The sequence below is a fragment of the Notamacropus eugenii genome, chromosome 1 (assembly GCF_028372415.1).
Source record: "Notamacropus eugenii isolate mMacEug1 chromosome 1, mMacEug1.pri_v2, whole genome shotgun sequence".
In the NCBI taxonomy this organism is placed as follows: domain Eukaryota; kingdom Metazoa; phylum Chordata; class Mammalia; order Diprotodontia; family Macropodidae; genus Notamacropus; species Notamacropus eugenii.
Genome location: NC_092872.1, coordinates 254305541 through 254322234, shown reverse-complemented (window position 1 = coordinate 254322234; position 16694 = coordinate 254305541). Strand labels below are relative to the sequence as shown.

Genomic DNA, 16694 nt, shown 5'->3' with positions numbered 1-16694 from the left:
ATTTTTCTGAAGTCTGCCTACTCATCATATGTTTTAGCATAATAGTATTCCATTACATTCATGTACTACAACTTGTTCAGTCATTCCCCAATTGATAGGCATTCCCTCAATTTTCAGTTCTTGGCCACCACAAAAATAGCTGCTATAAATATTTTTGTACATGTGTGTTCTTTCCCCATTTTATGATCTCTTTGGGATACAGCCCTGGAAGTGGCATTACTGGTTCAAAGGCTATACACATTTTTCTAGCCTTTTGTATATAGTTCCAAATTGTTCTCCAAAATGGTTGGATCAGTTCACAACTCCACCAACAATGCATTAGTGTTCCAATTTTCACATATCTTATCCAGCATTTATAATTTTCCTTTCTTGTAATGTTAGCCAATCTGAGAGATGTGATGTGGTACTTAAGAGTTTCTTGATTTGTATTTCTCTGATCAATAATGATTTAGAGCATTTTTTTATATGAATATAGATATCTTTAATTGCTTCCTCTGAAAACTGCATTTTCATATCCTTTGACCATTTATCAATTGAAGAATGACTTGTATTCTTATAAATTTGACTCAATTATCTATATATTTTTATAAATGAAGCCTTAATTACAGACACTGATTGTGAAATTCCCCCCCCCCCCCCAGTTTTTCTGCTTTTCTCCTAATCCTGGTTACATTGGTTTTGATTGTATAAAACTTTTTCAATGTAATCAAGATTATGCATTTTGCATTTCATAATGTTCTGTATCTCTTGTTTGATTACAATTCTTCCATTCTCCATAAATCTGACAGGCAAGCTTGCTCTTCCAGTTTGCTTATAGTATCAGCTCTTTTATCTAAATTTTGCACCCATTTGGAGTTTATTTTGGTATACGGTGTAAAATATTGGTCTATGCTCAGTTTTTGCCATACTATTTTCCATTTTTCTTAGTTTTTGTCAAGTATTGAGTTCTTATCCCATAGCTTGAGTCTGGACTGATCAAACAGTAGATTTCTGTAGTCATTTGCTACTGAGTCTTGTATACCTAACCTATTCCACTGATTTTCCCCTCTGTTTCTCAGCAAATACCAAGTAGTTTTGATGATTGCTGTTTATAATGCAATTTAAGATCTGCTATGGCAAGTCCACCTTCCATATAATTTCTTTTCATTAATTTCCTTGATATTCTGGACATTTTGTTCTTCCAGATGAATTTTGTTATTATTTTCTTCTAGCTCTATCAAATAATATTTGCTAGTTGCATTGGTCTGGCACTGAAAAAGTAAATTAATTTAGGTAGAATTGTCATTTTTATTATATTAGCTCTGCCTACCCATGAGCAACTGATGTTTTTCAAATTATTTAGGTCTAACTTTATTTGTGTGAAAAGTGTTTTGTAATTGTGTTCATATAGTTCCTGGGTTTATTTTGGCAGGTAGACTCCCAAATATTTCATAATGTTCACAGTAACTTTAAATGAAAGTTCTTTTTCTATCTCTCACTGTTGGGATCTCCTAGTAATATATAGAAATGCTAAGGATTTATGTGGATCTATGTGATATCCTGCAAATTTGGTAGTTATTTATTATTTCAACTAGTTTTTCACTTGATTCTCTAGGTATGTCATCATATCAGGTCCAAAGAGTGATAGTTTTTTTCTTTTTTGCCTATTCTAATTCCTTCAATTTTTTTTCTTCTTTTATTATTAAAGCTAGCATTTCTAGTATCATACTGGATAACAGTGGACATAATGGACATCCTTGTTTCACTCCCAATCTTATTGCAAATGCTTCTATCTTATCCTCATTATATATAATACTTGCTGATATTTTTTGGTAGATGCTACTTACTATTTTAAGGAAGACTCCATTTATTCCTATGTTCCCTAGTGTTTTAATAGGAATGGGTGCTGTATTTTGTCAAAAGATTTTTCTGCTTTTATTGAGAAAATAATATTGTTTCTGTTAGTTTTGTTGATATGATCAATTATACTGATAGTTTTCCTAATACTGAAGGAGCCCTACATTCCTGGAATAAATCCCACCTGGTCATAGTATATTATTCTCATAAAAAGTTGCTGCAATTTTTTGCTAATATTTTAATTTTAAATTGATTAATTTTTAAAAATTTAATTAAATTATTGAAATTTAAAAATTAAATTTACAGTTTAAAATCTATATGCAATATGAAAATTTGTCTATAATTTTCTTTCTCTGTTTTGACTTTTCTCAGTTTAGACATAAGTATCCTATTTGTATCATAAAAAGAATATGGCAAGACTCCTTCTTCATTTGTTTTCCCAAGTAGTCTATATAGAATTGGAATTGTTTTTAAAATATTTGATAGAATACACTTGTAAATTAATCTGGTGCTGGTGATTTTTTCCTACAGGTTCAGTGATGGCTCATTTAATGTCCTTTTCTGAGATGGGATTATTTAAGCATTTTATTTCCTGTTATGTTAATCTATGCAGTTTATATTTTTGTAAATATTTTTGCATTCATTTTATACATATTCATCCATCTAACTAAGATTGTCAAATTTATGGGCATGCAGTTGGTCAAAATAGTTCCTAAATGTTGTTTCAAGTTCCTCTTCATTGATGTATCCACCCTTTTAATTTTTGATATGGTAATTTGGTTTTCTCCTTTCTTTTTTTTAAATCAAATTAACCAAAGGCTTATATATTTAATTTTTTCCATAAAACCAGCTCTTAGTTTTATTTATTAGTTCATTAGTTTTCTTAATTTCTACTTTATTAATCTTTCCTTTGGTTTTCAGTACTTCTAAAGTGGTATTTCATTGGGGATTTTTAATTTTTTCTTTTTCTAACTTTATTTATTTGCATGCCCAATTCATTGATCTTCTATTTCTCTCTTTTATTCATGTAGGCAGCTAGGTGGTGCAGTGGATAGAGCACCAGTGCAGGAGTCAGGAGGACCTGAGTTCAAATCTCACCTCAGACATTTGACCCTCACTAGCTGTGTGATCTTGGGCAAGTCACTTAACCCCAATTGCCTCATCCTGGGTCATCTCCAGTCATCCTGATGAATATCTGGTCAATAGATTCAGATGGCTCTGGAGGAGAAGTGAAGCTGGTAACTTGCACAGCCCTCCCTCACTCCAAAAAGAGTCAAGTGCAAGTCATGTCATTATTTCTCTGATGGCATGGTCTTCTTCAGCAACAAGGGCTGAACACATATTTTATTCATGCAAGCATTTAGAGATATAAAACTTCCCCTAACAATTGCTTTTGCTGTATCCCATAGGGTTTGGTATGATGCCTCATTATTGTTATTCTCTTGAATGATGTTACTGATTGTTTTTATATCAGATTATTTAGGTTTCAATTGATTTTGAATCTATCTTTCTGTAGCCTTTTATTTCATACGGTTTTTACTGCATCATCATGTCCTGAAAAGGATGCGTTTAATATTTCTGCTTTTCTGCTTTGGATTGTGAGGTTTTTATGCCCTAGTACATGGTCAACTTTTGTGTAGGTGCTGTGTACCACTGAGAAAAAGATATATTCCTTTCTCTCCCCATTCTCTTTTCTGCAGAGGTCTACCATATCTCACTTTTCTAAAATTCTATCCACCTCCTTAGCTTCTTATTTTTGGTGGTCTGAGACTTTTATTATATTCAGAACATTTCCTGCCCAATCTTCCACCCTTAGGCCTTGCATCACATCTCCTCCTGACTGGGGTCAGAGCAGTGATTCAGGTGTATAATAAAGCTGGCATATGGTGTAGTTCAGGTCCAGGCCCAGGTTTCTCTGCAGGTGTCCACACTGGACAAAATTAAGCAGCTTCTCCTGTTTTTGGGGACAGGCATCATATTTAACCAGCAAGTGAGCAGGGGTGTTGTACTCCTCCAGCACAGTAGCAGCCTTCTCCCAGCTCACCTCTCCACCTTACCTCCATCAGCTGCTGGGTAAAGATCTTTTTCACAGACTGAGTCTTTTTTCTTCATGGCACCTGCATCCAAGTCACTGAAGGTGGAAAGGAAGCAGGTTGGGGTCCTAGCCCCAGGGTCTCTCTCATCCCCCCAGTGTCAGACCCTGAGCCTGACCCTCACAGAGTTTCTGCAGAGCCTGAGTGAGGAGAATCAGGTAGGAAGCTGACTTCTTCAGAGCCACCGTGTGTTTCACAAAAAAGCTTTCAATCACCTTGTATTGGTGATTGCCTACAGCAGGCTACTCTTGGGGAGTGTGAGGTTGTGGGCAGAGCTGTGATCCTCTACCAGGTACACCCTGTGGCTGAGGCCATAGTGTTGTAGGAGGGACTTCTGCTCCAGAAAACACCCATAGATGATGCTGTTACACAGGTCATCCAGATGCTTCTGTTCTACCATATGATCCAGGATGAGCTCTCTCAGCACTCTCTGCCTAGTCTCCTGAGCCACCCAAACAAAGTCTCTAATGTGTAGCTTTTGGACATCATGAGGGTTCTGTAGCTCCCTCAGAATCTCTGTTAAATGGTTGCCCCCTGTGGTCTCACTGACATCCACATACAAGAGGATCCTTTACTCTCTTGACCCCAGCAAGAGGGATTGCTCCAGAGTCATGGTCCTGATGTCTAACTAAGTCATGGCTTCTTGGGGCTCTTCTCCTGCCTCCCTCCTAGGGGACTGTCTGGATCTCAGCTGTATGCTGGCAGGCAGCTCTCTTGGATCTCTGGCTTCTGCCAACTTCTTGGATAGCTCCAGCTCCCACTCCCATCCCCAATAGTGAATCTCCTTAACTTCTTTATTGTTTATTTTGTGGTTAGATTTATCTAGTTCAGAGAGGGGGAGGTCGAGGTCCCCCACTTGTATAGTTTTGTTGTCTACTCCTGTAACTCCCTCAAATTCTCCTCTAAGAATGTAGATGCTCAGTTTCACTGGGTAGTTGATCCTTGGTTGTAATCCAAGCTTCTTTGCCTCATGGAATATATTCCAAGCCCTCTGACCATTTAATGTAGAAACTGCAAGGTCCTGTGTAACCCTGACAGTGGTTCCATGTTATTTGAATTGTTTCTTTCTGGTTGCTTGTAGTGTTTTCTCTTTGAACTGATAATTCTGGGATTTGACTATAATATTCTTTGGCATTTTCAATTTGGGGTATCTTTCAGGAGGTGAATTCTTTCAATAACTGTTTTGCCCTCTGGTTCTAAGACCCCAGAGCAGTTTTCCTTGATGATTTCTTCAAAGATGCTGTCAGGGCTCTTTTTTCATCATGGTTCTCAAATAGACCAATTATTTGTAAATTATCTCTCCTGGTTCTATTTTCCAAGTCAGTTGTTTTTCCAATGAGGTATTTTATGTTTTCTTCTATTTTTTCATTCTTTTGATTTATTTTTTGATTGATTCTTGATGTGTCATAGAGTGTACTTACCCAATTCCACTTTTTCAGGAATTGTTTTCTTCAGTTAGCTTTTGTGTCTCCTTTTCCATTTTGCCAATTCTACTGCTAAAGAGTTGTTTTCTTCAGTGTATTCCCCCCTCCCATTTTTTCCTGTTTTTTTCTCTTTTTAAAAAAATAATATCTTATTTCCCCCCAATTGCACGTTAAAACAATTCTTAAACATTTAAAGAAAAAATGTTGAGTTCCAAATACTATTCCTTCTTCCATTTTGTCCTCCCTGTAGATCAGGTATTCTTAACGGTGCTCTGTGAAGTTGGTTGAGAAACAAAAAATTGCATCTTTATTTCTGTTAACCTCTAACTATACTTTTGCCTTCCCTTCAATTATCTATTTATTTATTTGCTTATGCACTCATCCATTTATTTATTTATTCTTGTTTTTTTATTACTTTATTTGTTTTCAGTTTTCAACAATCACTTATTTTCTCTCCCCCCCTCCCCAAGATGGCATGCTATCTTATATGGGTTCTACACACACATTCTTATTAAATACATTTTTACATTATTCATGTTGCATAGAAGAATAAAAATGAATGGGAGAATCAATGAGAAAAACCTAAACAGTTCTGATTCTATAATTCTTTCTCTGGAATTGGATGGCATTTTTCATCAAGAATCCCTTGAAAATATTTTAGTCCTTGAATTGCTGGGAAGAGCTGAGTCTATCAGAAACAGTCCTCACATACCATGACTGCTACTGTGTATAAAATATTCTCCTGGATCTGCTCATTTCACTCAGCACCAGTTCATATAAGCCTTTCCAGGTTTTTCTGAAGTCTTCCTGTTCATCATTTCTTATAGCACAGGAGAATTCCATTACATTCATATACCACATGTTCAGCCATTCCCCAGGTGATAAGCATTCCCTCAATTTCCAATTCTTGGCCACTTTTCATGCTTCTCTTCATTCTTGTGTTTGGAGGTCAAATTTTCTATTCAGCTCTTTTCATCAACAATGCTTGAAAGTCCTCTATTTCATTGAATAAACATTTTTTCTTCTGGAGTATTATACTCAGTTTTGCTGGGTAGGTGATTCTTGGTTTTAGTCCTAGTTCATTTGACTTCTGGAATATCCTATTCCATGCCCTTCTATCCCTTAATGTAGAAGCTGCTAGATCTTGTGTCATCCTGATTGCATTTCCACAATGCTTGAATTGTTTCTTTCTGGCTGCTTGCAATATTTTCTCCTTGACCTGGGAACTCTGGAATCTGGCTACAATATTGCTAGGAGTTTTTCTTGTTCAATCCCTTTCAGGAGGTGATCTATGGATTCTTTCAATATTTATTTTACTCTCTGGTTCTAGAATATCAGGGCAGTTTTCCTTGATAATTTCATGAAAGATGATGTGTAGTGCCTTTTTTGATCATGGCTTTCAGGCAGTCCCATAATTTTTAAATTGTCTCTCCTGGATCTATTTTCCAAGTCAGTTGTTTTTCCAATGAGATATTTCACATTGTCTTCTATTTTTTTATTCTTTTGTTTTTGTTTTGTAAATTCTTGAATTCTCATAAAGTCATTAGCTTCCATCTGCTCTGTTCTCATTTTTAAAGAACTATTTTCTTCAGTGAGCTTTTGAACTTCCTTTTCCATTTGGCTATTTCTGCTTTTTAAAGCCGTCTTCTCCTCATTGGCTTTTTTGGACCTCTTTTGCCATTTGAGTTATTCTATTTTTAAAGGTGTTAATTTCTTCAACATTTTTTAGGTCTCCTTTAGCAAGCTCTTGACTCATTTTTCATGATTTTCTTGCATTGCTTTCATTTCTCTTCCCAATTTTTCCTCCATCTCTCTTACTTGATTTTCAAAATTCTTTTTGAGCTCATCCATGGCCTGAGACCATTGAATATTTATTTTGGAGGTTTTGAATGCAGAAGTCTTGACTTTTAGGTCTTCTTCTGATGGTATGCATTGCTCTTCCTCATTGGAAAGAATGGAAGAAAATACCTGTTCACCCAGAAAGTAACCTTCTATAGTCTTATATTTTCCCTTTTTTGGGCACTTTTCCAGGAAGTTACTTGACTTTTGAGTCCTTTCTCAAGAGAAGAGTATACTCTAGGGACCTGTAAGTTCTCAATTCCTCCAAGGTGACCCAATCAAGGGAGAGGAATCTACTCCTCTCCTGGTCTGTGCTTTGGTCTGGGAGCAAACACAATCACTCTTCTGTCCAGGATCTGTGAGTAGGATTCCCTCTCCAGAGCCTCTGCTAGCTCCACCATGTCAGCCAATGCTCCTCCTTACCCCAGGGTCTCCACTCAGGTCTGAGACCCAGATCAGCAGCTCGATTCCCCAAGTGTCTTTATACTGAGGACTGAAAAAATGGACCCTGCCATCACTTGGGACTGGGACTAGACCACATTCCCTTCTCACCCAGGTTTAAGAGTTTTCTCACTGACCTTTGAAGCTGTCTCTGACATTTGTTGGTTGAGGAATCTGGAAACTGCAGTTACTGCCAGTTGATGGAAGCAGCTGCTTCCATCCCCTGAGGCCTTCTCCTGTCCTGTCCCTGCAGTTGCTGTGTGGCCAATGCTGGACTGCACTCCATGGGCTGTGCTCTCCTCCAAGACTGATGAGATAGGCCTTTCCTGTTGGTCTTGTAGGTTGCCTTGGACTGGAAATCTCTTTCACTTTGTTGTTTTGTTGCTTCTGCTACTCTAGAATTTGTTTAGAGTCATTTTTAGAGGCATTTTATGGGCCATGGGACGAGAGCTTTCTCAGGTCCCTCCTACTCTGCCATCTTGGCTCACGCCCCCCTCCCCCCCATTTTGTTAATATTATTTTTAAATTTTTCTTTTACCTCTCTTATTTGGCTTTTAAAACCCTTCATGATCTGTTCCAAGAAGGCTTTCAGGGCCTGAGACCAGTTCATATTCCCCTTTGAGGTTTTAGATGTGAGCATTTTGACCATGTTGTCCTTTCCTGAGTTTGAGATTTGATTTTCCCTGTTACCAACATATTTCTCTATGACCATTAAATTTTTTAATTCTTCTTGACCATGTTGTTTGCTTATTATTTTATATTTGATCTCTGCTTCTGGGGCCCATGGAGCGTTGTCCCAGACTTCCTGTGCTTAGTGCTAGGGACTTGGTTACTATCTTTGTGTGCAGGGATCTTGGGTACTAGCAATCGGATATTGTAGTGGTCTGGTAGTTTTCCTGGTGCTGACCTGGAGATTGTGTATGCCTGGTGTTATCAGTTTCCTGCTCCACTACCCTGGGGCTGAGCATCTCCTGCTTGTCCACTGAGGTGGAGCTCCTGCTGGCTTGCTGGGTTCCTCATGTTTTGAACTGGTCCCCTTCAGCCACAACATTAGGGATCTTTCATGCTAATTCCCCTAGCCTCCTGAGGTACTGTACTGTACTACTGTACTGTCTTTCTGCTGAATCCATTATTCCAGGATTTTTCCTGGGGCAATATTTTCTAAGTTTTTCAAGGTCAACAAGGGAGGGCGAGAGCTACTTACTACTTACTCTGCCATCTTGGCTCCTGCAACTTTAAATATGTGACTTTCAAACATTCAATCTGTGGAGTAATAGCCTCAGGTGTAGGTGCTACTGCTGCTGCTATAGGTCCTGTGAAGGATTGTGCCTCTCTCACACACCTCCCCTCGCCCCTCCCACTCCTGCACTGATAGGTCTGGTAATCACCACTGCTGCCAGCAATTTAGTCTGCTGGTGTCTGCTCTGGCTTTTCTATGATCAAATCTGCACAAGTGCAGCCTGTGCACTAATCTGTGCTCCTCTCCAAGCCTGGTGCAACAGATACTTTGTGTGGACCTTCTAGGTTGTCTTGGGCTGGAAATCTGTCACATTCTGTCTTTTTGTAGATTCTGTTGCTCCAGAATTTGTTCAGATTCACTTTTTAGAAGTATTTGAAGGAGTTTGTGGGAGAGCTCAGGTGAGTCCCTGCTTTCACTCTACCATCTTGGCTCCACCCCCCACCCCCACCCCATACCAAGGCTTCTTTAACCCCCTCCCTAGGTATATTGCTGCTGTTACTTTTGCCTTTATATTTTTGACTTTACTGCTGTGGCCTTGAACCAATAGGAAATTTTAAAAAATATTGTATTGATATAAAACTATAAGGGTATTGGTTCCATTGCTTTATCTTTACTCATTAATTTATTTACCTAATGTTTGTCTGGTTTGAACTTTTCCATGTCAAGAACTTGACTCCCTTTGATATTCTTTTCAGGAAATGCTGAAATTCACTTTTATTTCTATAAGGCTATCTCCTATTATCAAATATTTATATTCCTTCATCCAGTGAAGAAAAGATAAACAAAATTCTTGTCAGCACATAAACATAGTCAAGAAAAATAAATTTCCATTTTGTCTATATCTAAAAATGTCTGTCTCATTTTACATACTAGTCCAACAACTCTCTCTTAGGAGCCAGTTAGCATTCTCCATCACTGATCTTCTATATTCTTCTGTATTGAGAATTGAATTGATATGAGTTCATTAATCTTTCAAAATTGTTCTTTTTTCAGTATTAAAGCTGCAAGCCTATCTTATTCCATGCATGATTAAGCTTGTGTATTTGCAGGATTGGTTATGTAAGTTTATAAATCAATGTCCCTTGATTTTATTATTGTTGTTTTTAAATATCCCCTTTGATTTCTCTAAGAGGAGTAGTTCTGACCTACCCAAATTTCTTTTCTTTGATAGGTGAAAGGCTTTATTTCCATTGCCCAAAATACTTCTTTAGTGTTAAAAAGTCTAGTATTTAATCACTTCATTTCCTGATGGGTTAAACTTAATGATTATTTCTGTTGGACAGCCTTTGAATTCTATAAATATATATTTTGTTCTCAGGTTTTTTTTTTAACAATCGTGCATTTTCATTGTTGAAGTATTATTTTCAGAAGTTAAAATTAATTCTTTATTTCTAAAACATAGAAGATCCTTAAATTATTTCATTTCTTATCTTCAAGATCACTTTGGTTTGTAAAGAGCCAATGTTTTCCAATATTTTTGTACCCATATTTCATGTCAAAATTTCTCTATTTTCTAGCAACAAGTCAGATAGTTTCACCTTAAAAGCTCTATACAGCTTTAGACACGTCATTCATCATATATTGTAAATCATCAATTCACTCTTTTATTTGTGAGGCCAGTTATTTTAGTGTACTCTTCATCCCTTTCTTCTTTTAGTTCTTTTCTCTTTGTAAAATACTTTAATAAACATAGCTATAGCATTTGTCATGCTTCAAACATTTCAAAGCACTTCTCAGGTATCTCACTTGTGCCTCATAACCGAAGGAGTTAGTTATTTTTATTATCCCCATTTTAGAGATGAGGAAATGGACTTCAAGTCCTGACCCCAAGTCAAGCACACCATCCTTTTTGCCACCTAGAAGCCTGTAGGGTATTTTTCCTTTATTTCTGAGGGTCCTATGATATTTAGTGTATTGTTTTCTCATTTATCAGAGATGTTAGAATATTGGTTCTTAATTATATGGTCTATATTCATTGTTTTATATCTTGGCCTAAATTGTTTGCTTATTTTTCCTTTCCATGAGTTTTCCTGCAAGTTGATTTGAGTAGAAAATGTGCTTCTGCCCAAACTTTGTCTCAACCTTAAATTAAATGTATAGACAGACTCATTTCTGTTCCAGGTAACATTATATTAGGTCTTCTCCCATTTGGGCCATCCCACCACCCACCTTTTTTCTATTCTCCCCTTGGTGATCTTGAAAATGTCACTTCTTCTCTCTAGGCCATAATTTTCTTTTCTGTAAAAAGTCTTTTTGGTCATGTGATCTCTAATGTTGTTCCAAGCTCTAAGTCCTATGAGCTCACATATTTCATAGATTTTCACAGATTTTGTGAGCAGGAAGGGACCTCAGTAGCCACCTAATTTTAAGGACTGTCACACAAAAGGATTAGATTGCTTCTCCCCTCCCAGGAGATAGAACCAACAGTGGTTTGAAATTATAGTGACGCATTTCATTTCCACGTGAGGGGGATATCCAAGACTGGAATGAAATTCTTCATTAAGTAAAAGTTCACCATGTGTGGAAGCTCTCAAGTCAAGGCTGGATGACCACTTAAGGAACATTTTGAAAAAGAAATTTCTGATCAGTCACAGGTTGCCTGGATAAAGTTCATTTTCCTGACAAAATTTCAAATTCTTTTTTCTCCACTGCAAAACATTTGTCTCAGTTACCCTATTCTGAAAATCCAAAATTCCTCCTCCTCCTCTTACACGTTGTTGTTGTTGTTGTTGTTGTTGTTGTTGTTGTTGTTGTTGTTCTTCTTCTTCTTCTTCTTCTTCTTCTTCTTCTTCTTCTTCCAAGATGTTGTTCTGTTTTGTGGTGAAAATATCAGTATAAAGGGTGACTTACCAGGTCATTAAGGTTTCAAGTGAAATCCTTGATTAGGTCTTTTCCATACTGTACATATTATTGATAGTAAAGAGAGAGCTGAAAGGGATCTAGCTCTCTCCTGTTACATATAAGGAAAGTGGTACCCTAAGGAATTGACTCTTTCATGGACAAATACATATGTCTTAGCTGAGGCTAAATTGAAATTGAAAGTCTAGTACTCTACCCACTATGCCATTTAGTTTGAGGGAAAGAAGGTTGTCTGGGAAAGGCAAACCTGTGGTTGGGAAATGAAAGCCTGAGGGCATTAGGAAGGTTCTAGTCTCTTAGGATAGAGAAATGAAGGTGGGGATGGGCTCCTATTACAAACTTTATGTACTTCATATGGTTACTGATGGCTTTCCTGTTGTCTCTCATTACTTCATTTATTTTGTACCTCTCCTTTAGGAAAAAGATAATCCCCAGTCTGAATTTAACTTAGAGAATCTAATAACAACTGCAACAGACTTATTTGGTGCAGGAACAGAGACAACCAGCAGCACTCTAAGATATGGCCTGCTCCTCATTCTGAAACATCCTGAGATCCAAGGTAAAGTATGAGATTTGTCATGCCTATAGATGTCTTGCTTTCTCACAACTGGAACTTGTTAAGGAATTGGCCCCCCATTTCAACTTTTTGGATTTGTATGGCTCCCACAGGCCTATGTTAGAAAATCGAATACTTGGGCAAGAACTGATAGTATTTTTAAGTATGTGAAAGTCTGTCATGGGAAATTCACTTTAAAGTGAATTCACTTTAACAAATATGTATAAAGCTCTTCTGAGCACTCTCAGTTCTATGCTTAGGATACAAACACTCAAATGAAATACCCCTTTTCCTCAAATGGCTTATATTCTGCAATATCTGGTTTGGCTGGAACAAAATGAGAGAACTAGGAATCAAGGATAGAAGCTACAAATCAACAAATGGAGACTTCATATAAGGAAAAGAATTGTCAGCTATTAAAATTCTCCCAAAGTTCGTTCAGTTGCCCTGTAGGTAGTGAGTTTTTCTTACTGGGGGTTCTCAAGCAAAGATTAGGTGACCTTTTTTTGATTCCATTAAAAACAGGAATCTCATTCAAATATGGATGACCCTAGGGGATAACAGATCATTTCTAATGCTGAGATTCTATGCCTCTGCATTTAGGATATTGAGAAAAGATCTGAGATACGTAACTGGTGAATGGTTTATCACAAGATGATAATTTCATCACCAGCATTATCAAATTCAAATAAAGGAATCTACATTCTTTGAAAATATTACCTGGCAACAATATAAAGGATATAAAGTTTATAAATCATTTGATGCATGTTATTTTATTTGACACGCACTAAGGGGGGAGTGCAGTTATCATCTCCACTTCACAAATCATAAGGTAATAGATTAAAGATATAGGGAACTTTAGAAAAGTGATAGTTTAGGATTCCTATTTTTAAGAGAAGTCAAATTAGGCTCATATAGGTTTAATGTTTTTCCTAAATTCATGCAGGTGATGCTTAAAGAGGAATGTAAAACACAGTTCTTTCTGACTCTTATCCACTATGCCACTGACAATTATCCCATTGCTCCTGCAAAATCCTATGCCTCCTGGACTGTGTAGAAGGGGGACATTGAACACCAACTAAGGATCATCTTAGGCTACATGATCAGGATGTTAGATATTCCCAGGACACAAGGTAGCTCAGTGGTTATTCACATATTTTGTCCCTGCAGCAAAAATTCATGAAGAAACTGATCGTGTGATTGGACCTAATCAAGTTCCTTCAGTAAAGGACAGACAAGATATGCCCTATATGGATGCTGTGGTGCATGAAGTGCAAAGATTTGTTGACCTCTTACCTGTCAACTTGCCCCATGCATTGAACCAGGACATCAAGTTTCAACAATATGTCCTCCCCAAAGTCAGCACTCATAGGGCCATGGGATGAAGTGTTGAAAGAAATCTTAAATATCATCTGTTCTAGGGATCAGATTTTAAACATGAGAAAACTGTGTTCTATTATCATGACCTCACGAGAAGTTCTCCCTAAAGCAGGCTTTTGTTAGATGAGGCTAACTTGGATGTGGTGCTCAATGGAGAATGAGAGAAATTTATATACTTATCTTGGTTTTCCCTGCTTATCATTCACCACACAACACTATGGAAAGACAATGTACAGGAAAAATAACAAAATGAGAGTGCTTAAGTGAAATTTTGTATTTATTTCATTTTATTTTACTAGACAGTGAAGCAGATTGTGTAAATTCTATTATTTGTCCCATTATGCAAATAAAGACAGTGAATATGAGGTCATTTTAAAATGTTCTTGAAACTAGACCCTAGATCTTTAGATGCTAAAGTACTATTTTCTAGAGGTATTAAAAAGCATTTATTGAATTAAATTTAATCAGAATGAAGTTTCCTAGCAATGGTTGAGCAAAACTATTCTCTTGCAAAGAAAGGAGTATTTAACTCACTTCACATTTGTTATACCCCCAATGAGTACATTGTTTGGTTCAAATAATCAAGGCTTCAGTAAGAACCTACTATGCAAAAATCATTGGGCCAAATGCTGTTAACATAAGGCAAGAGTAGAAGGGTATTTGATCATTGAGGACTTCGACTTGCAGAGAAAGCACAATTTGGAACCAAAAACGTCCATCTAAAGTAGTATTTCTTTTCTTCAGGACCAATCTGTGATTTGATTTTCAGAATGACTTCCTGCTAAAGAAAATCCCTCAGAAGGAAGCTTTGGTCTTTCCACAGAGGCTTTAAGCACTGCCTGGGATCATTGACAACTCATAGTTCACACTGAACCACATGAAGCATAGTACAGGCTTCATGTAGACATGAAGTACAGACCAAAGAACTGAGGGAAGAGAGAGCACGAAAAGCTGAGGGCGTTAGCCAAAGCTTCCTATGGGAAGGGTTATCCAAACCAATCTTTGAAGAAATAAAGGGATTTTAAATGGCTGAAGTGAGAAAAGAATGCCTTCCAAGGATAGAACATGGCCCTCATACAAGCATGAAGACCAGAGGGGGAGCCTTGTGGATAGGTTACATATATCAGTTTAACTGTAATCCTAAGGAGACTATGATGGGGACAATATTGGGGAGATCAGATAAAAAAAACTGCACTGGGGCCTATGTAGATTCTCAATGGCTTGATATCTCAATCTATATCATACACAAAGGAGTGTGTATTTTGTACTAGAGACAATGGCAAGTTACTCAAGATTCTTGGAACTAGGATACCAAGGACACTCATAATTGTAACTGACTTTCCCCTGAAATTTCTTTTCTCTAGGGAACAACCATCTACCCATTGCTCTCCCCAGTCTTGCATGACAGCAAAGAGTTTCCTAATCCTGACCAGTTTGACCCTCAGCACTTCCTGGATCAGAATGGGAAATTCAAGAAAAGTGACTACTTCATGCCTTTTTCCATTGGTAAAAATAAGCCCTTCCCATATATACCTTTCATTCTAAAAGAAAAATCCAGTTCCCCTATCCACCCTCCTCTGGCTGAGCCTCCTTCTGGTAGTTCTGAGGACAGTATTGCTTTACTGTGGCCTGTCACACATGGTTTTTTTCTAGTATTCCCATAGTCTGGGTACTTCTCAGACCACTCAAGAGATTAACTGATACTCTTGGTTGGCTCAGCAGACCCCATATTTTAGTGAAACTCTGAACCCATTGCAACATCCTCTGCACAAGGGCTCACCATAGGAACAATGGTGTGAGAAAGGAATTCCTTCCTGCCACTAGTGACCATTAATGGCTGAAATATAAATCACATTAATACTCCTCACCATTTCTGCCCCTCTATCTACTTCTCTTTCAGTCATTTCTTCATTATTGTCCTGGTCTAATGAGTCTGTTTCACTTTGACTGACAATGTGATATTTAGTGAATATTTCTAAGCACAATTTTATTTCTTTCCAGGAAAATGGTCATGTCTTGGAGAGGGCCTGGCAAGAATGGAGTTGTTTTTGTTCTTTACCACCATTCTACAGAATTTCACCCTCAAACCATTTGGCGATCCAAATGAAATTAGCACGAAGGCCAATTGTACTGGGTTCTTCACTATTCCACCATATTATCAACTACGCTTTCTTCCTCACTAAGTAAGAAGACAAAGTTGTTTGGTAAATTTCCCAGCTTGTTTCATCTTCTAGACTCAACACTTTCATGCTTTTGACAGGAATTCCCTTGAGGGAAAGATAAATTCCCACAGATTGATTAAAATGGCCTTCAATTTTCAAGGACAAGATAGATGAGCAGAGTGCTTTGCATGTCATTATGTAGTAGGGGATGCATTATAGACATTCAGGTGTAGCCCCTTCACCAATATCTCCAGCCACATCCACAATTCTACTTTTAGGCTATGGAAGAAGATCTGTATATTATCCTTGCAAAACTATATTTGTCTGTCTTTTTCAAATATCCTCACTGATGATCTTATTTTGTGTTATATAGCTCTTGTTTGTGAATTTGAGGTACAATAAACAAGGCTCTGTTGTTAATCACACCTCATGTGCCTTCACTTCCATACATTGAAGATTCATGACATCAGAAGCAGCATGGTAATATGGAAGGAGTCTGGACCTTGGGGGCAGAGAACCTGGGACCAGTCCTGCCTCTATTGTTAACAACTTGTGTGGCCTTAGACAAGGCACTTCACTGTTTATTCTCATGTCAGATTCTTCATCTCTACAATGAATAAGTTGAACTACATGTGCTCATTGTTCCTTACTGATTCTCCATCTATGGTATTTGGATCAGTGGAGTAACTCAACCCATCCATTCATGCTTTAATAGACCATTTTCAAAGTTTATATTCAAAGGAGAAACATCTTCTAGTGATAAACCTCTCTGCTCTTGGGTACGATGGTCACCAGGTGTCTAAGTCATTGTGTATTGATGGACCCAAAGCTTTCTAGTGTCACAGAATCTTCTACAGTTTAGGT

General features: G+C 37.4%; 2 pseudogenes; one reads left to right on the top strand and one right to left on the bottom strand.

The window, feature by feature from the left end:
- The window catches only part of LOC140517387 (cytochrome P450 2C44-like), a 43418-nt pseudogene extending 27168 nt beyond the window's left edge, over nucleotides 1-16250 (top strand).
- LOC140529235 (crossover junction endonuclease MUS81 pseudogene) lies at nucleotides 3683-8653 on the bottom strand (annotated as a pseudogene).
- Nucleotides 16251-16694: the final 444 nt, after the last annotated feature.